This window comes from Ostrea edulis, chromosome 3 (genome assembly GCF_947568905.1).
Source record: "Ostrea edulis chromosome 3, xbOstEdul1.1, whole genome shotgun sequence".
NCBI classification, from domain to species: Eukaryota; Metazoa; Mollusca; class Bivalvia; order Ostreida; family Ostreidae; genus Ostrea; species Ostrea edulis.
The window spans coordinates 34,589,344-34,614,893 of record NC_079166.1 but is presented as its reverse complement, the minus strand read 5'-3'; the positions used below and the strand labels follow the sequence as shown (position 1 = coordinate 34,614,893).

The window sequence follows — 25,550 nt, the reverse complement described above, 5'->3', positions numbered from 1 at the left end:
TAGGTGATTCTCCATGTAAAATATCACAAGGATTGGTAACATGTGCTTCTGGACTGTTTTGCATGGCTTTATCTGAGACAAGCACTTAAAATAAAACCGAAGAAATGCAACACAGACAACAGCAACGGCAAAGTATACAAGGATGAGAATAGTAAGAACGGCAAATTACATTTGTTGTCGAACTACATGTATATACTTCGCCCAAACATGTTTTAATTCATAATCATTTATTACGTGTGACGTACACGTAATAAAATACTGGGGATATACTATAATGCTAAACATTCTATACGATTTCGCGTTGGAAAATTTTGTGTTTAATGACATAACAACTAGACGATAATGAAAAAAGTTGAACTTCTTATTTGTTATGCATGGGTTTTGCACTGATCTTTTACTGAAACACACGGTGTTATATATATATATATATATATATATATATATATATATATATATATATATAGTGGGATAAATATCCGATATAATCCTGAGTGCTCGACGTGGCCTCACTGAGCTACATAAATTGATGACCAGATGGATTTCAATCGCATAATATCATTTGTTTCTCTACAGGCTTTTTCGTAAGAGGATAGTTCCCGCTCACTCGTCAGGAGAAAAATGACACCTAACGAGACACCTACATGACTGAGTACATGTTATTAAAAACGATAACAGATACATCATTTTTCTTTGAAATTCTGTATTGCTTGTAGGAGTTATGAGATTGATCACTGTTCATTATCTTCACCTTTCATGATATAAAGGGACAACGGTCTATACCTAAAGTGGGGAGGTATTTTCGTGTTTTGACTTGCTATACACTGGAATGCACAATATATCGATGTAATACGCCAATGTAGGTTATACCTTCACCAAACTAACATATTTCTATATCTGACTTCTTTAGAACCTTGCAATCATATATGTCTGTACCGAAACACTTTTCAACTTTGATTCTTTAATGATCAACCAACTACAATGTACGTTATATTTAATAATACACATAGGCGAGGAAAACATACATGCATCACAAGTTTGATTCAAGGTTTGCTGTTAAATTAAACGAAATCGAGAATCAACACCAAATCACAAATATATTGATAGAACACTGAACCTTGTCGCAATTATCACGATTAAAGATATTTTTTGGCACGAGTAAAACAAATTCACTAGACATGTTCGAATTTGGCTCCACTTTTTTTGGCACGCTATTTTTGGCTATATTTAGCTCTAAAACTTCATAGTTATATCGGATTTCAACCATTTCGGTTGAGCATCACTGAAGAGACAGTATTTGTCGAAATGCGCATCTGGTGCATCAAAATTGGTACCGTATACGTTTTACACTATGCTTAGTTTTCCTTAAACTGTCACAATAACTCTCCATATCCGTCATCATACAGGCAGAAATACATACAACCAAACCTCTCCCAGTGAAAGTTGAAAGTTATTACAAATAACAATTCTTTTCGCAAGTATGAGAGAAAGCGAGATTCAACAATGCTTGAATTCTACCACAATTACCACTTGGTATCTTTAAAATATAACTTCCGTTGTAAAAAGCGTGTTCGAATTTAACGCAAGGGTTGGAAATTGAAGAAAATTCATAATATGTAAGCATGCCAATTAGTGTTCGTTTTTATACCCACCATGACTTGCACTTCAATCGGCCAATATGTAATTTGATGAAACCAGAGCTATCTACGGCTGAAAATATAGCGGAATAGCATTAAAGTAGTTACATGTGTATGCTATTATTATAGCAGGATTTACCTTCTCACCCAATCTGTTCATCGTTATCTTCAAATTTTCATACACCTAATTAAGCTTATTCATACATTAGGGTTTACAAGCATGCAATATCGGTAATGTAGTCCCTTTAAACGACCCTTTATCTAGCAATGACAATAGATTAACAATGGTAGCATGGGGTTAAAGCTGCCTAATCATCGAAAATAATCTAGACTCCTATCTTGATCCTTTAACGCATCTTGTTTATTTCAAGAACACATACGTACCAAGTTGGAATTATAAATTTCTAAAATCAGGATGTACTTTTAATCTAGGGAGGGCGAAAACGAAGAAATAATAGAAGGAGAACAGAAGAAAGTGCACTGAGAAAAAATAATAAGTGGCATTTTTTTTCGAACATATGCTTGTATATGGACATCATCAAACTTATTCATATATTTCATTTTTTTATTAGAAATATGCTACGTATTATACGAAATCCAAATCTACTCATAACTATATCTTTATTCTATTGGACGTTTTTAACATTATAAAATCTCCATAACAATATGTATGGAGAAGCTGATATGATTATAAGTAGTGTCCATTTCAGCAATTAGGATATAATGATATACAGAATAAAAGATCTTTCAGTAATTGAACACCATCGATGCATAGAAACAAAAGATTGAATCTTGCGCTAAAGAAACAACTATGAACTTGATATATATATAAGATGACGTACCTTCACTTGTTGAGACCACTGCTGATATAGTATCTCACATGAAATGTTGAAATGTATTTCTGAAACTTCCACTGATTGTCATATGAAATACTGAATATAACCAACAGTGCTTGTTTTCATAAAGTCCAAAAAGAATACAGCATAGCGTAAAAACGAGCCATTCGAAATATCAGAGGCGGGAACAGGTGTCTAGCAGGAGCAAAAATCCAATTTTGATTCGTCACGCCCGCCGAGAGTCCTATATATTGATTGGATATGTTCAACATATAACATTAAATGCCCACGTCCGTTGTCAAGCAACGATGTGCAATGTCAGCATTTTGTAGTTTTCAGTGTGTATCTTTAAGAACACCGGACAAGATTTGCTTTTCACCTAAAAGGTAAAATTATCGTATTATTAGAAACTGGCTATTTACAATGCAGTATGTATCTATTTTAAGGACTATTTAATTATATCAATAGATGTTTCAATAGATATTGTCTTTCATTTTTCTCAGTTTCCAACATAAAACATATTCAAATCATTATTTTGCTATTCATACACAAAAAACAAAACTCTTCACATTTTCGTTTCTATGATTTTAATTTACGGTGATTTACATAGAATTTTTTTTCGATAACACTGTTTTTTGTGTGAACATTCTTCTATTATTGGGTATTTTCTGAAACTTACAGTCAATACTTTTCCTATCGTCGTAGCAAAGAATGATTTAATTGGTGCTTTTAATTTTTTTTAAGTGCAGTTACAAATATCAGAATAGGTTATACGCATATGTTGATTGGATATATCCTTGTGAACTCGAAATAAAAGACACCACAGAGTCGTCCACGTTGTTTCATACTTACTGGTAGATATTTCATTGAAAGTAGATATTAACGACAAACTAACAACTCGACTCTATGACAAACGGAATGATTTCATCTTTTCTACCGTCAACTTGGAACCAATAATTATGTAGGAATATTCCATCAATTATCACCTGCATATGGTATCTATATCTTTCAACTGATTCCATACACAATATTTTGTTCTATGTGTGCAGTTTTTAAATCTAGGCAGCTACTGACAAACAAGTATTTTCTATGGGCATTATAACGATCTAGTTTGCCGATACAACCTATTATTGGGTCAAATGTTGTGCGACTTGTTTCATACCGATTGTTGGCCGTTCTTGGCACACTGATTTTGACTACGGATAAATCCGTTTACTTGATCAAGATATAGGGCTCACCGGTCGACAGAGATGCTTATTCCTCATAGGGACCTGATCTCACCTCTTGTGTGTCCAGGGGTCCATGTTCACGCATTCTTTTTTTGTATTGTTTATAGGGGTTATGATATTATAATCGTCCGCTATCTTCACCTTTCATGCTAAAACAGATTAAGTGATGCAATATTAACTTAATATAAAATGAAATTATGTAGGAAAATAAATAATAAATATGACATTTCTGGTTCACTTTATTAACTTTACACACACACACACACACACACACACACACACACACACACATATATATATATATATATATATATATATATATATATATATATAAATTGACGATCAGATGGAGTTCAATCACATAACATTTATTTCTCTACAGGCTGTTTCGTGAGGGGATGGTTTCCCCTCACTCGTCGGGAGAAAAATGACATCTAACGAAAAACATCCGCGTGGCTGAGAATATGTTACACAGAAACATACTGGATAGTTGCTAAGCATGATTACACACAGGATTGAGTAAATAGAAATTTATGGGAATGACGGCAAGTGCTGACAAGTTCTGAACGCTTATTCAATGAAGATTTTTCGGGATGACATATTATAAAGAATTTCTCTAGAATACAGAGGTTGCACTTTTTTGAAATGTTTGAGTATGATGATGTTTTTCCTAAAATTTCCCACTTGATTTTGTAGTCAATATTTTTGTCTTTCAATGTCCATATGAATTTGCTGAGCTCGGTGGTATTCTTTTTCGTGGAATTACGGAATGAATGAGTGTGGTTGGCGTATCTTAATTTGAACTCGGTGTCTGCTAGGAATTGTGTATTTAGCTAGAGTCAGAGCCGATAATGGACAAGAAGAGAGCTACGTGGGACTGTGTAACATATTCTCAGCCACGCGGATGTTTTTCGTTAGATGTCATTTTTCTCCCGACGAGTGAGGGGAAACCATCCCCTCACGAAACAGCCTGTAGAGAAATAAATGTTATGTGATTGAACTCCATCTGATCGTCAATTTATGTAGCTCCGTGAGGCCACGTCGAGCACTCTAGAAGATTATATCGGAGATTTATCCCAATATATATATATATATATATATATATATATATATATATATATCAAAGATGCATCAACACCAATATCAATGTCATAGCTCATGGTATCATATGAAACACTTTGTCGTAAGACACTTTTATATATACAAAATATGAAAAGAAAGTCAAACTCACAAGATCAAACAACGAAGCATATCAAGGACTGCCATGGAGAATTTATATCAAAAGTTTTAAAGCTTATCCTTAAAGATGTCAAGAGATGTTGATTAGGTCAGATTTTAAGAAAGTATCTATATATCACAAGATTAAATACTATTGCATCACAGGGTCGGTCATAAAGAATCAAAATATGAAGTACTACTCAAATAGCTCTGAAAATATTTAACATGTTTTGTTTTCTTAAATTTGGGTCAAATTTTAAAGTCATAGGTTATAACATAATGGAAAGGGTATTTGCACTAGAAATTTTTATACAAAATATGAAATATCTACAACGAATACTTCAGGGGATATTTTGTTTTGCTAATAGGAGTTATGATATTGATCACTGTTTGTTATCTTCGCCTTTCATTGAACAGGTCAGAGATTTAAAAATGAGAGTCCAACACCAAGGTCAATGTTACAAGGTTAAACTTCACAAAATAATAGTATTTCCATAAATAACCTATGTACAAAATACGAGAGCCCTACCTTAAATTGTTCAGGAGATATTGAATATGTCAAGGTTTTTTGATAACCTAAGTCAAAAGATCAACCAGAATCTATGCACGAAATATGAAAGCCCCACCTAAGAAGGTTCTAGATATAATTGATAGGCTATCTTTTCTTAAAAGTACACTGTAGGTCCAAGTTCCGTGTCACGAAGTCAAAGGTCTTGAAATAAAATGAAAGTCTTGCCTTAAGAAATATATATAGAAGATACGACAGATGTACTTTAAATAGTAAAGGGCATATTGTATAGGTAAGAGTTTTATTAAAAGGTGAAGGCCATAAGATCACCCACCATTGCTATCGCATGAAATATATTACCATAAATAATATTTATACAAAACATGAAAGCCCTACATGTAGCTTATATTGCTCAAGATATATTTTCAAAGAGTCTTCCTATATATAAAAAGATACACAAGTAACACTTTGATTCTCTATTGTCGCCCCACCCTACCCTCGAGACAATGAATAGCACAAACTTGTTTTTACTGTGTGTCAGAAAGCTGCCTTGTAAATTTGAACTTTTTGGCTCAGTGGTTCTTGAGATGAAGTTTTTTTTAATATCCTATAAATTCACTTGAAACAAAACTTTTCCCTATCGTGGCCCTACCATACCCCCAGGGATCATAATTCTAAAACAAAAACTTGAATATGCACTATGTCACAAATTTGTTATGCAAATTTCTGGCCTAGTGGTTCTTGAGAATAAGATTTGTAAGGATTGTCTCTATGTTCGTATGTAAAACTTTGATCCCCTAACGTTGCCGCATCCTATCTCCTGGGACCATGATTGTAACAAACGTCAATATTACATGTAGAAATTTTTATGAAAGTAGGAACAATTAATTTTGTAAACACCAAACCCTCAAACATTCTGTTTAACGGTAGAGTGCTAGGACTCAGTTAAGGTAGTGATTGCATGGGTCATTGAAAATTAATGAATCTATGATTTTTTTTTATTTTTACATATTTTGTAGTTGACAGTATCTGCAATTCATTATGAAAGTATCATATAAGGTTTTTGTGATGCTACGGTTTTCATAGTAACCCCTCTTGTTGACTTTCCGTAATAAATGGTACATGTATTTGAGGTGATGTTTAAAAATGATACAAAAGGGGTAAGGGATACAAATTTTATATCAAATTGAAAAGCCTTAAATAATATATAATTTGTATTAATATGTCCATTTATTTTCATATGAAGTAGAAGCAGGGCTGCTTATGAGCAATTTTGCAATTTTTAGAAGGCAATTATTCACCAAAGCAGACATAATTTCAGCCCCTGAGGAATAAATGACCAATTATTTTTTTTTATTTTTAAATATGTTTTAACATATGTTAGGAGGAATTTTTTCTGAAAGTATCAATATTGGTTTTCAGGTTTACTATGGCGCTATGATCACTATAGTTACCCCCTCCCCCTCCTTACATAAATGCTGCAGGTGATAATTACAATAGATATGCATCTTACATGCATTTATTTCAACTCATATTAAAACTATGAAAATGTTTTGATGTTTATTATTGAATTTATTCTACATAGAATGATAGTACTGTTGCTTTGGAGATGTTTTTATTACTTTCTATTTGAAATTACTCGTATATTCATGCTCTGTAAGCGTATGTTAAAAACGCGGGAAATATAACACAGCCGATGTAAGCTGTGCATTGTGACGTCGTATTACCTACGACGTTTTTTTTTTTCTCTTTTCAAACCAGGCGATTATGAAAAACAACAAAACTTTCACTATTTTTTAAATTATAAGAAATAACTGAACTAATTGAGAAAATCATATTAACAGCAAGTGCTGTTTTCGAAATTCACACTTTTTGATTTCTTTTAACATCCACGTTAATTACATAGTAGATTTCCTCGATTCCCCGACTCGGAGCCTCGTAGCTGACGATCTCAAAGTGGAGGATGGGAATATTTGTAGCGAAATAAAGTGTTTTAAATCTATGTATATGATTAATATTATCGATATTTTTGCTCAAAATGACGCGTTTACATAACCCGTACGTGATTCCTTGGCCTAACAGTTTCCCTTGGATATTACACCCAGCATTTTAGATTTATATGCACAAAAACCATATTCATGTTATGAAATTTATAGCATTATATATCATAATTTTAATAGGCTTAGTGGTTTGTGAATTAAATTTACGTTTTGTAAGACTGAAAATTAACCGGGGGGGGGGGGGGGGTATATGAATCATGGAGACGTAAACTATGACTATTATTTATAAGATAGGCTTAATTCAATAATCAAAACACAAGGGATTTTTCATTTGTATTTTATTTTACTTGTATATTTCTAAACATATTTTCACTTTATCCTGTGTCTGGTTATATCTGACAAGTCTTTGTTTCCATTGTCTCTCATTAATAATGATGCTTAGCGTTTGACGTATTCCGGAATCGGAAACGAAAATAGTCTCTTTTTAGATAATACATGAATTAAACCACGTGATGCCATGCAATCACTACCTTAAAAATCAACCAAAAATAATTTTAAAACATTCTCGAGGGGATTCATTTCTGCATATCTTAGGAAGTGATTTCGGGATGAACTTTAGAAGTTATTTAGATTTAATATGTACGAAAATATCACAATACAGAGTAGAATCTTATAACATTTGGTTTATTGCTTTGCATTCATTAAGTTGAGTACCTAATATTTAGAGTTTTATAGCGTTACTCTTTAATATTAAATTCAAATTGAACGATTTAAATGCCTGCGGTACACACTGAAAAGAAATATGTCTCGGTGTGTGTTTAAGCATTGTTCCATAGAATTTAAATGGACAATGGTAATGATCTTGATAAAGTGCGCCGTCATTATTATTTCCATGATTTATTGATTGGACTATATGTTTAAGCACGCATTGATATATTTTTCTTTTATTGTATGCGATTTTGTCGTGTGCAGATATGTATAGGAAAGATTTCGACGAGGTATTGATTGGCATAAAATCGTGATTTGACTATCCAGGTTACAAAGCATATTTCAATCTTGAAAACCCCATAGAAGAAAAAAACAACATTTTGTCAGATACCTTTATGATACAGAGACCAAATGTCATTGACTGCCACCTTTCAATGTTTAGGCCTGCTTTACCAAAAGACACATCACCAGATCTACCCTATGTAGCAGAGTTTTTCCGACAAAACAAATCATCTCTGTCGAAATTAACAAATGCATTAAATTGATTAATTCCTCCAACCAGAGAGTGGTCATTCAGCGCCCTTATTGCATATTAAAAAATGAAACAAATGCACTGACTCCAAGAAAGATTAATTGAAGAATTCATTAGTGAACGTGAATGCATACTGACATTTTTTTTTTTAGAGAATTCACTCAATATTAATGTGCAACTAAATAAAAAAAACAAAGAAATTGGGAAAAAAAACATAGCAAAACCAAAAATGAAAACAGAAAATTCAAAATACTGGAAAAGAAATTTAAATCTCTCAAATTGAAATGTCATATACTTTTACATAGTGTGACGAGAAAGTATATCTGTTGGTGGTATTCAACCTGATCTTTAGATATATATGTATCGACAACGTTTCATCTACCAACAATACTCATTTTCATTCATATATAAACAGGGGCGACTCGAGAGTGGAGTTCAGGGGTCCAGACCTCTCTCCCTTTTGTGGACCAAAACCATTAAAAGCTATTCAGCATCATTCAATTTTATCAACACTGGTATATCATATAATTGAATGATAAATAAGAATACTGATATATATATATATATATATATATATATATATATATATATATATATATATATATAATATTTTCGTCGGATGTAAATATCAGTTAAGAATTCTTAAAACAGGATATGTAACGTAAATTAGAAAATTTGAAAGTGAAAAGAAATGCAAGTAAATGCTCAGAATGTAGGATTTTGTACTATTTATCCAGAGCTTCTTGTGGCATATTGGAAGTAACCTTTAAATCAGTCCGTATTTTTCTATTTTTTCTAATTCAGTGCAAAATAAGGTATATGTATGACGATAGGTCTGACTAGAACTTTGGAAACAAGTACAGTAGTAAATAAACTAAGCATTTTCATGTATAAAGACTGTCTTAAGATTTCCCTACGATATACCCTGAACAATGACCACATTCCTACAGACTGGTTACACCTCCCGTGAGTTGTATATCTTGACCAGCTAAATCGATTGACAATAAATCGTTGACAACCTTGTAATGCTTTCAAAACTCTTATTTTTCATCTAGATCTGCTTTGAGTAAAAACGGGAAATGGGAAATGACCAAAGTGCAGGTAAATATACAATTAATACAAGAACATATTTCATTGTAGTTTCGTCATCTTTTGTTGAATTCTGATATTCTATGTTGTGATACATGCGACAAATCATGAAATCAAGCAAACAAAGAAGCATCAACAAAAATGGCAGTAGTTCTCCAACAATTCAATATAACAGCATTTCTTGAACAAAATTTCCCGTTCACGAACATTGGTATAAGAAATCCAAGTTATTGTGAAGTACTGGTAGGATTAGCCTTTCCGATAACGACTACTCAGTTTTTCAATTATTCTTTTTCAGCACTTCAAGAAGAACGAGGTATGATGCATGTACTTTACTATACTAATTTACTTGTGAGACAAATATCAACCAATACATTCAAAGTAAAATGGGAAATATCCGGCACTTGTTTATGCCAACATCTTTAGATATATTATGTCCCGTTTACTTACAAACGTTTGTGTTGATAAACATGTTGTGAACATATAATTCATTCCAAACATTTATAAAATGTATGGCCATTCTTATTTACTGGACTATGAAGTGACTCTGTCACATTACGAAATCCTGTGAAACCCAACACCTTTTGCAGTAGATTTAATCACGAACTACCTCTCCTCGTAGTCCAGTATGTTTTGATAGTTAGGATTGAAACAAAACAATGCTGAATAAAGAAGACAATAAATACCCATAGTGCACTATGGCGATGCTTTGTTCCCATTTGTGCACGTAAATTGCACAGTCTTTAAACCATGTCCTACATAAATGAAGATAGTTGCAAACCTTTTAAAACTTGGGTGTTTTCATGAAACATATTATAGCATAACAACATGACAAATATACGCTTCAGTATAACGTCATTACATGGCCTCTATAGATATATCACAAATGTACCTCAACAGAAAATGAAAAACATATATAACACTACCCCAGGGCTTAAAAATTGATCCCAGTGGTGATGATAACGGTAGAGCACTCAATGTTATCAAGACAGCTGCTACCGTTTTCAGTAAGAAATGATTATTAAACATCTAAACACTAAACCATCAATTTGTTTACATTTTACACTGATTCTATATATTTTTCTTTGAAACTTTTCTGAACAAAACATTCTAGCAGTGATTGCCGGGTACGTTTAACATCCTTGGTATAAAAGAGCCTAAAGGCATGCCGCGTAGTGTTATGCATTTGCAATTTTATTTCAATATACGACAGAATACAATCGTATCGACACGCTAAAATAGGATCTTCAATTGTCAATGAATGAAATCAATATACCTTCATGATATCGATCAATTCAATATACAGTAAAACACGGTTACAGCTAAGACGATTATAAAGAATTAACGCTAACAGTAAAGTTATTTTCATTCCCTCTAATTTCAAAACTTATTATGAAATTAATATATATTATTCTTACGGCGTGACTGTGTTTCAGGGCAAAGCAAAAAAGTATCGGCGTTCAGGTGCGGATCCAGGAATTTCGGTTACTGGGGCGCCACTTTAAGAGGCAGGGGCTTTGGGGACCGCCTTGAGGACCCCAGTGGGTCCAGGTGGGGTCATGGGGTGAAGGTTCCGGAAGCTCCTGGATTTTATAGGGCTTGTAATATGTCTCATATTTAGTCATTTATACTACTTTCTATCATTTTTGATATGGTGAAATTGTTTGGTTTTTTATGTTTTCCGCCACACTCAACAATTTTTCAGTTATATGGTGGTGCCCAGTTTTTATTGGTGGAAGAGAGAACCCAGGTACAATGTACCTGGGAAGAGACCACCGACCTTCCGAAAGTAAACTGGGAAACTTTCTCACTTACTGGCACGAGCAGGATTAGAACCCGCGCTGACAGAGGTGAGAGGCCGTGCGATTTTGAGCGCGATGCTCTAACCACTCGGCCACGGAGGCCCCTGGTGAAATTGATAAAATGACTAAAATTTTAAGGGTTTTTGGAAAATATTAAGTTTTAGTAAGTTATTCAAGAAATCAAAAGATTTTGCGATTTATTTCTCCGGGAGTGGAAGAAATTATTGCTTCTTTTATGGTTTAGTACATTTTTCTGAACAAGACACCACAGTTTACCTTAAATTTGAAAATTTTAAGGGGAGGGGGGAACGCCGGCTGTGCCCCTTCAATTCACCACTAGTATTAGTATCTAGATCCATAACAGAACAAAAAGATCCCGAAGTTAACACCTAGAATGTGAGGATAGAGCTCTATCAAAAGATCAAAACATCCCAACACCTTTTCATACGACTTTAGAGATTGAATCCGCCGTAAAGCATTGGTGTAAGCAGTGCATTGGATACTTGGTACAATCGCGTTAATCCAGGAGTGATTACATATAGCTTTATCTATCAACAATACCTTTCACTCATGTCGACTCATATTTTTATATTCAACTTTATGACCAAAGGGGTGATTTCAGCTTCTCCATATTTCTGTCGCAATATTCCATTATCACCTGCATATGTTGTTTTTATCTCTCAACTGATTTGATAAGCAAGAGCTCGTTATGCGTATGTTCAGTTTTTAAATCAAGGCAGGCTACTGACAAACAACTTGATGATACCGGGGTTTCAACAGTATCTTTAAAGTCAGCATTTCGCAAGTGCTATTGCTGTTATAACGATCTAGTTTGGAAATATAACCCATCATTGGGTCAACTGCTGTCTGACGTGTTTCATACCGATTGTTAGACCGTTCTTGGCACACTGATTTTGACTACGGATAACTCCATTTACCTGATCAAGATAAAGGGCTAACAGTGGGTGTGACCGATCAACAGGGGATGCGTACTCCTCCTAGGGACCTGATCCCATCTCTTGTGTGTCTAGGGGTCCGTGTTTGCTCTATTTTGTATTGCTCGTAGGAGTTATGAGATTAATCACTGTTTGTTGTCTTCACCTTTCATATGATTAATATAATATGATTCACTTGCTTTGCGGTTTTATGTAACATCTCAGAACGACCTCAACTGGTGCAAACGAGATTCAAAACGGAGAAATATTCTGGCTATATTAGCTCTAAAACTTCATTGTTATTTCGGATTTCAAACATTTCGGTTGAGCATCACTGAAGAGACATTATTTGTCGAAATGCGCATCTGGTGCATCATAATTGGTACTGTACGTGTAAAGTCCGGGGTCATCTGTGTACGAAACTTTTCTGCTGAAGAACACGGGTGTCTACGGTCTGTACACGGATTGTTCCCAGTAACTACACGGACAAACACGATAAACACAGGGAAGAAATCCGTGTATCTCCGTAAAACAACCGTGGATGGACCGGCTCCGTGATCATGCCGGTGTTGTAGAAGGAGCCTTCCCCCATAATGAGACTTCCCCCCGGAAGCCTGGCTCTAGAGTGATACTTCCCTCGGAAGCCTTGCTCTAGAGTGAGCCTTCCACCTGAGGCAGAATTGTGAGAACAGAAAAGTACATTTGTTGTCGAACTATCTACTTCGCCCAAACATTCTTTAATTCATGATCATTTATTACTTATGATGTACATGTAATGAATTCCTGGGGTTTATGCTATAATGCAAAACATTCTATACGATTTTGCGTTGAAAAATTTTGTGTTTACTAACACAATAACTAAAGAACAATGAAATAAGTCCCTATTATTGTTGTGCACTGATATTTTGTGAAACAACATACGGTTGTTACAATCTGTACCAAAACACTGTGTCGTTTACAAACCAACAGACATCGGCATGTCAGACCATCGCACTTTGGCGTGTCACACCATCGAGGTTTGGCGCAGACCATCACACTTTGGAGTCCTATATATATTTTTTAACCTTTGGATGCAGCTGATTAATAAAAACACGAGCTATATTTCCTTGCATATCATACATATTTTTGAGTTGATATGTTTTTATATATTTCTATACAGAGAGAAGACAAGAACTTGAACGTGATCAAGAAAGAGAAATTAGAAGACTTGAAGGTTAGAGTGATAACGATTCACATTTTTTCGATTCGAATCGATTTCAATTTTAGCCTTTTGATTTGGTTGTTTTCGATTCGATTTACAAGCTCAATGGTTTTTTTTTTTTTAATAGTTTCTTTGTTGTTCAATATGCATTTGCGTTCAAACACAATTATCAGCAAACACAAACACTTCAGATAATGTTTAAAGGGCGCGTTTCATTGAAATTTCAATTATCAAAAATGAAAAGAACAAATATCAAATTTGCAACATTGTTGAACACATTAAATTGACATAACTTTATACAGTGTATATTTATATATTCATTTAAGTAACTTAGATTTAGGGTAACCTTTACAAATTAGATATATTATAGTAAAGAATCAGTAAAATTCATACAATTGAAATAAGTAATTTGACTAAAAAGTTGTTTAATCACTCATGAAAAGATTACAGAAATCATAGGAAATAATCATAACAAAACTCATAGGATTGTTTTTATCTTTTATTGCCTATCTAAAACAACATACCCCAAAGCGACTTATAGGGATTTTGGAGACCTCAATTATCCAATTACATGTAGTACTCGTTCTTGCATGTATCAGTGACCTAAGTATTGATTGGACGTTTTCTAGACAATCGAACTACGTATCTATTCATGATAAGCAATGTGACCTCAACCAAGTTTCTGAGGTCATAAACCCTGGGTCATGATCAAAAGTTCTGCACTAAAATGAGTTACATGTATATAGAAAATGCCTTGATTTAAAAAACGCAACATTTTTTACCCCTGGGTATCAAACAGAGCTGAGTACATAAGAATATTAACACGAGATCCTTTACCAAAATTTTGATATTGGAAAGAAGTCTCTATGATTTATAAATGGAAATGCAATGTCTCTAGGAGAAAAGAAATGCTGATGTGGTGTGTTGTATTTGGCTTTACCAATGAAAATGCATTGTCTTTCTTCATTGGTAATAAATGTTTCCATTATACAATCAAACCTGATACATAGTTATGATGATGAGAGATGTCTGTACCAATTACATTCCCTGGGCCAAGCACTTTTAAGTTAAGAGTGGGGCTTAGTGGTTCCTATGGTGAATATTCAATATCGCCCTCACTTTTGTCTTAAGACCTGCATACTTAAATTTATACTGTAACTTAATGGTTAAGATCTTAGGATCCATGATAGGAACATATGGATCATTTAGTGAGAAACAATCCTGCTAGTATTTCTTAAAAAATATAATCTGAACATATAATACACTAATGAACATCATGGTAAAAACCCTATGAATTAGCGTTTATGCGTTATAAAGAAATCGTTATGATACACGTCTGTGTGTATGGCTATGTATGTCTGCATTCCTATCTTTTGTACTGTCTTTCATTTCTATTCTTAGCGACAGTTTTGTGATAAGTAGACAAACAAGGTTATAATTGAGACAACAGGGTTGATAATCAAATTATCCCTAATGAATAAATGCAAAATCTGAAGCCCATTCCGTTTTCCAGGTAAGAAACATACACTCCTTGAACCATCAACATGCAGCACTTCCTAGATACATGTAATTTTAGTGTGCGCCTTGGTTTTTATACATACAAGGCTTTCCTTTCATGGTAGTTTACTGTGACGTAACAATTCGAAGATTTGCGTCTCGTCATCGCTCGTTACACTCCATTAAACGTCAGTACATTAATCAATCAACATGAGTCACGTATTGACAATGTTTATATGAAGGCAAGCGTAGCTAAGGCAGTAATGGTTCTAGAAATTATAGGACAAGTGTAGAACCTAAAATGGTACTTCTAAATTGGGAGGGATGCGGACTCCAAAATGACAGAGAATGGATTTTCATTGTAAACAAAAAAATCTCATGTTAGATCCACTACTGCAAGGTGTATACATTCGATTTAGTAAATTTAAGAGAACCACATTCGTCAGACACATCAACTTTGTTTGCATCCTCTCTGATTGTAACGTTGGAGAGCGAAGGTGTCATATTGCTTTGTACTTCTTAACGTTAAGTGTCTTAACGTTAAATTTCTAACCTTGCTTTGGCAGATCGAAGTTCTAGGATCATGCTCTGAATGATTGTTTTGAGTCAGTATATATATATATATATATATATATATATATATATATTATCTCAATCAATTGTTTAAGATGGATTTTTATTTGAGTTGCCAACTTTCTACAATGTAGGTAGGTAATGAATTTGACTGTCTCTAATACTCATATCTATTTTTAACAGCATTAAAGAAGCAACAGATTGAAGAAGGTAATGTTTCGTTGGGGATTGATAATGATTTCAATAATCGCTACTTCTCTAAATCTTTAAATACCGCTACCCGTTTATTTCCTTGTACATTCTACGTCAATAAAAGATGTGAAAAATAAGCAAAGATACATGTCCATTTGTATTTTAAGTGTATTGTTGCTTTTTTGCAGATCGTCAAAAACAGCTAGGTATTTATAAAGTTTTTCTATCTATCTTTTACTACCTATCACATGCCTGAAAATAAAGATAAGAGATTGTCAAGTTATAAGCATCTGTCACTATACAATATTTGGTCAACATATCATAATTTAGTTCCCTGAAAAACTTGATTTCGTCGATATTTTTCAGATCTGGAACAGAAGCTGAGAGGTATTACTGCATTGTTATTCTTTTATAAAAACGTGTGTGCATATATTAAATTCCATCTCTAGAGTGTCTGCGATGTATTTGCTTTAAAAATTGTATGAATTGTAGACTAAAATTAATCTGATGTAATATGGAATAGTTACGAAGTAATTTGAACACATGTATCTTGTATCAATTAATTCACTTTTAAAACATTTTATGCTGATAAAACCTCACAAATTTTGCTTATATTATATTTGCACAACACCAGATTCCTGTGACATTTTCTGGAAAGCGTAATGATATTAATTTTATATAGTGATTGCTAGCGCCCTCGGACGATAGCATATACGTTAGTGTTTTTGCAGCTTGTGTGCATGCTTGGACGCCATAGTGTGGTATTCTGGGATTTATATAGAACAGTAGTATTGAATTTTTTTAAACAGTTCAATCCCTGATGATGAAACCTGTTTACACAAGTAATAAAAATGTGTTAAAATAATTTACAGGTAGCTATTTGACATTTAGTTTGCGGATTAATTATATTGTACACGGGTTCCACCAATCTCTACTCATACATATACATGTATGTAGCTATCGTTCCCGTTACACTCCACTTATACCTTTGTCAATGTATAAAAAGCATATCATAAAGTACTAAACTAACTTAGCATATCAAACTGTATTGATAACATGTAAAACTTATACGGTACCAATTTTGATGCACCAGATGCGCATTTCGACAAATAATGTCTCTTCAGTGATGCTCAACCGAAATGTTTGAAATCCGAAATAACTATGAAATTTTAGATCTAAATATAGCCAAGAACAGCGTGCCAAACAAGTGGAGCCAAATTCGTCCAAGTATAAGAGCTATGCATGAGGGAGATAATCCTTAGTTTTGAAATGAATTTCTAAATTTTATAACAGCAATTAAATATACATCCGTATATCAAACACATCTCTGAATTTTATAAACGCAGAAAATGGCAAATAAGAGAGACATGAGCGGATTAAAAGGTTTTCTATGAATATTCATTCATTCAATAATACTACAATAATCATGGAATTCGTTGTTTTTGAGAACATTCTGTAAGATATAAAGGTTAAAACTAAAACTTGTAAACATTATCATTTATGTTGCAATAGGTAAAATAAGTTTTGCCAAGAATCTTGACATTCATACGTTGATAGAGGTGTTTTCGCGTAGCATAATACGCCCTCTGGTGAGAGATTGGGGTTCCACATATTGATATTGTAACAGGTGTTGTAGTCCCCGCCCTCACCACTTATTGATCACTCATTTTGTGGTCCTCATAATGAGTGATCAATGAATGGCGTGGGGCGGGGACCAGACTAAGTTACAGGTTGCCTTGTAATGTTTTAACTACCACGCTGGGCATTCGGATATTAAGGACCGGATCTGACATTAAGATGTAAAACCCCTTTTTGAAATTCATGTACATACAAATATCCATTCTCAGTGATCGTTTCACTCAGGTACTATGGATAAAACACTTTACAGCTTACAAATACGGAATCGACCGTGGATTTATGTTTATACAGGTGAAAATGAATCCTTTAATAACTGTAATGGTACGATGTGATCACTTAAAACTTACTGAATATCATAGTCTACAATAAAGTAATTATGCAATGGTCATTCAGTGACCAAGGGTAACTATACAGATTGATATCTTTTTATCCAATCTATTTTTGTCTTGCAAGAAAATGAAACGTATATAAATGTGACAAGAACATTTTTATACATGCTTACAGGTGCATACAGCAACAATTTCAAACTAATGAGAAATCATTTAGCAATCACCGGTATATGAGAATGAAATGGATCAAAATCAAAATATAAAAAATCCATATGCAAATCATAATAAATATGGGTTGTGCATTGAAATGCTCGAGACGAAAAGCTTGAAAAAATATGGCAAATCGATAAATCGTTTTATCTGCTAGATAAATCGCAATAAATTTGATCTAAATGCATGTAATTTACGATATTTCATATCGGTATTTATACTTTGATTCCATAACTGTAACGGAAATTATGTTCAGGTCTCCATCATTAAAATGATATTAAGCTACATGACATGCTATTATACATGTATCAAAATACAAAACTACATGTATATTAGTACCAACCCTAGATTGGGCCTTGGGAATCACAAAAAAGACCAATGTCCAAACCTGATAATGATTTGTAATTTTCTAGTTATGTTTTATTTTGGCAGAATCCAAGGCCAGAGAAGATGAAATACAAGGTAGTGCTTTTTTAACGAAAGAATACATTGCCATTTTGATTACGCATTTGATGACATCTAATACATTTTATGTTCGTTGTCTATTACAGCAGCAAAATTGAGGCAAGCAATCGAGCAGAGGAAAGAAGCAGGTATTCCGTTGTGTGTTTCTAGCTTTAAGTTCTTGTTTTACGGCAAGGCGTCATAAATACGCCGGTTTCGAGACCACCTCTGAGTTTGGAGAATTCTTGTACACAGTAAGGCGCGAAACAATTTGTTTACATGCGGAATTGGGATAAATATTCATCACTGCTTACGTCAATGTGCTCAGTAAGTTTTTGATCACCATAATTCGACTGATACACAAACTAAGTAAGTGATACGTACTTAGGGAGTAATTAAACACAAAGTTCTAATTATATCACCTTATTTCGTTTGTTGTAAGTATCATATCTAGGACATTACTTGCAAATATGACATTCAGATTTCGTGCATGGAATGTGAAATTCCGGTTACTTGCAGAACATAAAAAGTAAAAATTCACATATCCCTATGTCTTTATGTTTCCATTTAACAAAACATTTCTTTCGATGGTATGTTGTATTTCCCACATTTACATATTTAAATAAAAGTCGCTTTTAATGCATTATGTCGTCTTCCTCACTTAATGTAGGGACACTCTGTCCCACTTAGGCATTCAAGTTCCACTAAATACACCTGTTACACAGAAGAGCTCGTATCTCGAAACTGGCGTATTGGAGGTGAAATTCCACAAAGAACAAGAGTCACGAATACCGAAATATGGCCCTGTAATTTTGAGTAAAATAAATTATCTTCATTCCAAAATTCCCACATGGTATGAAATAGCTTAAACTTTCTTCTTTCTAAACCCAGTGTGATTTTTCCGCGACAATTCACGCATATTGAAATTCTAACATGCAGAACCCATAGCAGTTGTGTTACTTTTTGTAATAGGCGATAATTTCCAACAATATGCACCAAAATTACTATAACCCCCAGACCTTGATCCAATAAATACCAATGGATTGTAAATTGGTATGTTACATATTACATAGAAGTTCAGGTTATGTATTTATCGAAGCCTTGGTGATATGTGAATTTTTACCTTTTATGTTCTGCAAGTAACCGGAATTTCATATTCCATGCACGAAATCTGAATATTTTCCAATCTACAGGTTTAATACAAATTGTAATATTTAGAAATTATATTTGCGGATTGTTCCATTGTATCTTCGGAATCAAGTTACATACATCAATCGATTTTACCCCCAAAATCTCAAATATATTATATGCTCAATTTATGAACCTGAATATATACACAACCATGTTAGGAATAATTACAAAACCCTTGCACTAGTTAAATAGTTTCAGTAAGTACGAAGTTAAGTCCTCCAATCCACTCCAGATACAGTCGAGATCCACCCATCATTTGCGCCTTTACTTCCACACATTTTCCTTATACACTATCACACAGTATATATTTTTCAATTCTCTGAAGACCGTTCAATTTAATGAATATTTGCCTTCACATGTTTTATCTCCGTGCATTAAGTTTTCTTGGCACTGATGGACATATTGAAATCGCTATTCCAGTACAAATGATATGTAGGCTAAATATCGGACTTAGCGGGCTGATGAGTGCCTAACTCGATAGACTACGTAGATGTAAAATATATATCCCGTATTATTATACCTCTTATAAAGAATCCCTAGTAAAACAGAATCTGACTGGCCGAGCAGGTCACGTGACCGTCGTGTTTGCCCTTCAACGAAACGTCGTGTTCCACCCCTTCAGATCAATCGTAACTACTCGGCTATTTCCGTAACCGCAAATGAACCTCGTATGTGGATCGACGCCATCAGAGTTGGTTGCTACGTATACATAAACGTAGCTTTGACGTCACAGTCGTACGTTACACTATGAAACGTGAACTTTCGAATGCATCTAAGATATTATACACATCTAAGGTATTGTGTCACTATCAATTTTCACTTGCATGTTATGTATTAGAGTGAATAAGACGTTAATGATACCAAAACTGAATCTGTGGTGAAAATATAAATGACATATTATTCAGGGATTTGGTTATGACCTTTTAACATTCATCCACGGGCGCGCTTCCGGCGAAGAAATGCATCGATTTGATGCAATTCTTGCGCCGATCCACGTCCGAGTCTTCTTACCGGTTACGGAAAAGGACGAGCGCGTGATCCGATTGCCCTTCAGATATCTCTTGTTTCACTTTCGTGTCCAGTTAAATGAACAAACCCGAGTGTTCCGAATGACGCAGACAACAAACATGTAACCTCGTGCATTTCCATAAATTTAACGTCAAAGTAAACTAAGTTTATTGTGACGTCACAGTAAGTAAGAGTCATCGTAAGTTGATAGTTCACAAGGCACAACATATGCAGGTCTCAGATATATTTAAATCGCTTGGTTTGGGTTGATAATAAAAACAAGCAAGTAAATCAGCATTCATGGAGAATGGAAATACAAAACCTGGTTATCATATCACTATATTTCGTTGTTTGTACCTTCTAATACTTTGAGAGCGCGGTGTTAATATTAAGGCAATCTCAGTTACATACAATGTATAGATGAGCGGACTCCAATTTCAAATACATTTTTGTAGTCTTGCTTTGTTTCGGTATAATAAACAATTTATTGCATGAATGCTTGGGAGATATGAATATGTATTCATCCAAGAAAAATAATATTCCCTTCGGACTCTGCCCTCGGGAAATATGATTTTTATTGGGTGATTAAATATTCATTTCTCCCTGACCATCATGCAATAAATGTATATTGTTTAATGATTTCCAAAGTTATCGTACAAATATGTGGGTATCATACGAAAATTAGGTGTCCACATAGCATTACAAAGGATATACTGAAGGTTTATGTCTGGCGGATTTTGTAGACCCAAGTGTTTTTTATTGTATCTACGTTTAGTGTGATTCTTTTCGTGTACTCCTAATGTCTGACAGTTTGTTAAAGAACAGTCACAATATATATATATATGTACCTTGATCACATTACCGACAACCATCCAATGAAGAAAAAGTTAGGTTTCACATTTGTTTTTGTTTTTTTTTTTCACAGTGAAAATATCAACAGTAACTACTTGCCTTAATAATTTTCCGCGATACATAAGATCATATTCAGTTTACGTTGTATACAGTTAATTGTCCACGATTTCCATTTGAATACCCGACAAAATTCATTGAAAGTTATCTTAATGTTCAAAAGTATTTATTTTGTAGCATATTTCTGACGGTAGCATTTTTCTGCTATTGTGTGTATTGTTTTGAAAGCCAAAACGTAGACGTTTGAAAACACTCATCGAAAACCTAAAAAGATGCAATAAACAACAAGTGCAAAAATTTTTGTGCATAGAATCTATTTCAGTCGTGGAACAGGGGTGGGTTTTTTTTTTTTTTTTTGTTTTTTTTTTTTTTGTTTCCTTAATTTTCACACGTGCTTTGCACTCATGAACATGTAAACAAAATTCATTCTCACTTGTGAAACTAATTCTATATCCAACAAGAAAACATTGAATCGCCTCTATCTATATGAGAACGTCTCAACGTCTCAGTTCCAGCATCTCCTAGTTGCTAAGCGGGGATATATAGAGCTTTATAGTCTTAAATTGGCGCCATGACAAAATGTTCCAACACATTCAAAACAACGTGTTTGTAAAACTTTTATGCATCCTCACGCCAGCAAAGTCATGCCGATACCCAAACAAAGGTATTGTCACAAGGAATACCTATGCGAAATATGAAAGTCTTACCACTAACCATTCAAGAGTTATGACTTAAGTTATTTTTTTCCAAAAGTAGTTCATGGTGACAATACCAAACGGTTTTGTATTAAAAGTAAGGTCTTGTCACGTGGAATGCACAAACAATATTAAAGCCCTGTCACCATCAATCCGAAAATTATAGCCCTGCTTAAAGTTTTTGCGGACAAAAAGACAGACGGACGAACAGACCAAAACTATATGCCCCCAAATTTACGAACCGCCGATAGTCTTCCGAAAACATACGAAAACAATTAGTGATAGAGTATTCGAAACAATGTGTCAAATCATCTGTTGATTTAAACAATTCTATCAGCTGCCTAACATAAAAAGGCATTCATGTGAAAATTAAGGCCTTTACCTGATCATCCAATCGCCATGTAGGACCTTAAACTAGCTTTCTTTCCTATATGAAAGTATAATCAACTAAGTTATTTCGTAGATGTTCCAAAAGTATTCAACAACTATGTAATTCACGGTGGAAATATCTTATTCCAAGAACTTTTTGTTGGATATTAGAACCACTATGATTGATTGACAAATATAGTTATATCTTCATTAGAAATCCACTGGTCACCATGCATACTGTACAATTGATGCCCTAAAGTTGTCATCCACACCATACATTAATTTAGAGGTGTGCTAAAAGGGTTAGCGATGCATAATATACACTGCATATGTTTAACTTCCTTGTGACACTAAGAGAAAAGACAATCCCTGAAGATCCCTCTATTAATAAAGAGAGGCTACAAAGCGCTATCAGAAATAATGATAAGACTGGAATTTCAGCACAACTTATTACAGAGTCTGTAGGAACCACAGTGGTATATAAAACAATGTAAACAAGAACCAGCGAATCACACAAGCCGTTAAAGAGACATAAATAAGCGCTCCGAAGATTTAATGACCATGATGGTGGTGATCAAACCATTAAATTCATTACTTTAAGCATGATTTCAAACTTGTGCTTATATCAGATGTGTTTATTGCAAACAATACTCTAAAGCTAAAACGTGTCACAGACGGTAGTTGCAAAATTCTAAGAGACCGACACATATACCAATAACCACTGATCCAGCATAAAACATGAATTGCTCCTTATAATTACGTCAGCTACTTTTATAATAGTTTCCCCTTAATTTATAATATATTTCCTAGTGTGATTTCTATTTGTATAAGAATTATTAATTACAATATATCGTATCATAATTACGAAACAATACTTTCCTATTCGACTGGTTTAAAGCATAATCTTAAGTACGATTGGTCATTAACTTTCGATAATTAATTTGATCATTGGATAAGATTAAAGTATAAAACATATTATTACGATTCTACTTTAGATGTTCCTAGAATATGTATGACTTAGATATACCTTAAAAAGAACATGTCTTAAATGTATCTGAAAAGAGTCTGTGTAAGGTGAACCTGAAGCAAAAATCGTAGTCCTTGATCATTTTTTTCAAAGTACGCTATGAGTATTTAAAGTTATGTTATTCATCACTGCGTTTAATTCCTGGAATTGGCATAGAGGTGTTAACTGAATATGTTGGCATGTTGATAAGTAGCTTAGGATTTTTATCTAAAGGTGTAACTTCAAATGAACTGATATAAGCACATTAGTTTTTGTTTTAAACGATGTTTTGTCATTTGATAAGGAATCTTTAGTGGCAACTAGTGACTGTATAAGACCTTTTGAAATTACAGGAGTTATTTTATTACTTCTTTGAAAGCCTATATGTGAAAAAAATGCACCTTCAATCATTGTGAAAATGATAGGATTTAACGATGTAAGATATATAAAAAAAACTGTTCGAATAAAATGTTGTTTATATGAAAACATAAAAACAATTTGCTACTAATTGTCTAGATATGATATGTATGAGCAATGGAATAAGTAGTAGTGCATGCATTTATTAATTTGAATAATAATTCACTAATTGCTTGGTTTGCGTATCAATCGACGTCGTATAATGAAATTGCGAGTAACCATTCACTTATTCAGCAATGGATATTTGTCCTACCCTTCGTGAAAACCAATTATCATGAGCCTTCCTGTATAAGAAAGGTCACTAAATGGGGAAAAAACTCGGACACCTCTTGAAACTTGCGTATTTTCAATGTCCTTGTAATTGTATTTACAGAAAAATTGTATTTATCATATTCAGCATTGAGAATGGACTTGCGTAGTTCTATTTCACAAGAGAGACAGAGAGTGAATTAGATAAAACGATATCACTTTAAATATATTACATTTATATTTGATATTATTTTGTATGAGCATATTGGATTCATCGTTCTATAAAGAATAATTTAATTTCTTTTTCTCAATTGTAGAAAAACTGGCAAAGCAATTGGAGGGTAAGTACATATACCTTTCTAAATTACTTAAAAGAACACGATAATTCCCAACTATCTTTATGTGTCAAATACAAAGAAGATATGTTTCTTTCCAAGACGTTACATAAGTCATGCGTTGGTATATATATATATATATATATATATAGAGAGAGAGAGAGAGAGAGAGAGAGAGAGAGAGAGAGAAAGAAAGAGAGAGAGAGAGAGCATGACAAACAAAATGATCTCAATTTTCCTGATGTGGAATACATTGTCTTGGTTTTTAATTGGAGATCACTGGTCAGAGGGATATTTCAAATCGACATACAAATAAAAATTAGTATTGTTAAAAGATGAAACATTATCGATATATCTAAATGTTGAATTGAAGGTCAAAGCAATAATTTTCATCTTCGTTCTCTTCCCATTTTTGATGTATGCTCTTTTGAATAAAAATTTGAGTAAGTTCTATTCATCAAAGATTGCAAAAATATTATCAAGAAGGTACCCTGGTGTTTTATTCATAGAAAAAAAAGAAACACTGCCTTTGTTATGACGTAAATATATCCTAAAGGCGTATCAAATATACCTACCATTAATGTTCCTCACTAATATTTTTATGGATTATTTGTTATCTAATTATAGAGATGAAACTGCAGAAGCAAAAAGAAAAAGGCAAGTTTTTTCTTGATGTTTTATTCCCTTTATACCATATCAACATCATCAGATTAAATCAATGTGATATGTTCCTCAAAATAATGAATATATCTATTATAGATGCAGAAGAGAAAAGACGAAAATATCTCGGTAACAT

At 33.6% G+C, this 25,550-nt stretch overlaps 2 protein-coding genes across 3 annotated transcripts in view; one reads left to right on the top strand and one right to left on the bottom strand.

The window, feature by feature from the left end:
- The window catches only part of LOC125675357 (uncharacterized), a 240,366-nt gene extending 237,761 nt beyond the window's left edge, over positions 1–2,605 (bottom strand). For both annotated transcript variants that reach the window (XM_048912969.2, XM_048912970.2), the window contains exon 1: positions 2,477–2,605. The gene's annotated coding sequence lies outside the window, so the exon portion shown is untranslated. The remainder of the gene's footprint in view (positions 1–2,476) is intronic.
- Positions 2,606–2,742: 137 nt separating this feature from the next.
- Positions 2,743–25,550, top strand: part of LOC125675367 (interferon-induced protein 44-like) — a 58,287-nt gene continuing 35,479 nt past the window's right edge. Inside the window, exon 1 of the mRNA XM_056160543.1 lies at positions 2,743–2,856. The gene's annotated coding sequence lies outside the window, so the exon portion shown is untranslated. The remainder of the gene's footprint in view (positions 2,857–25,550) is intronic.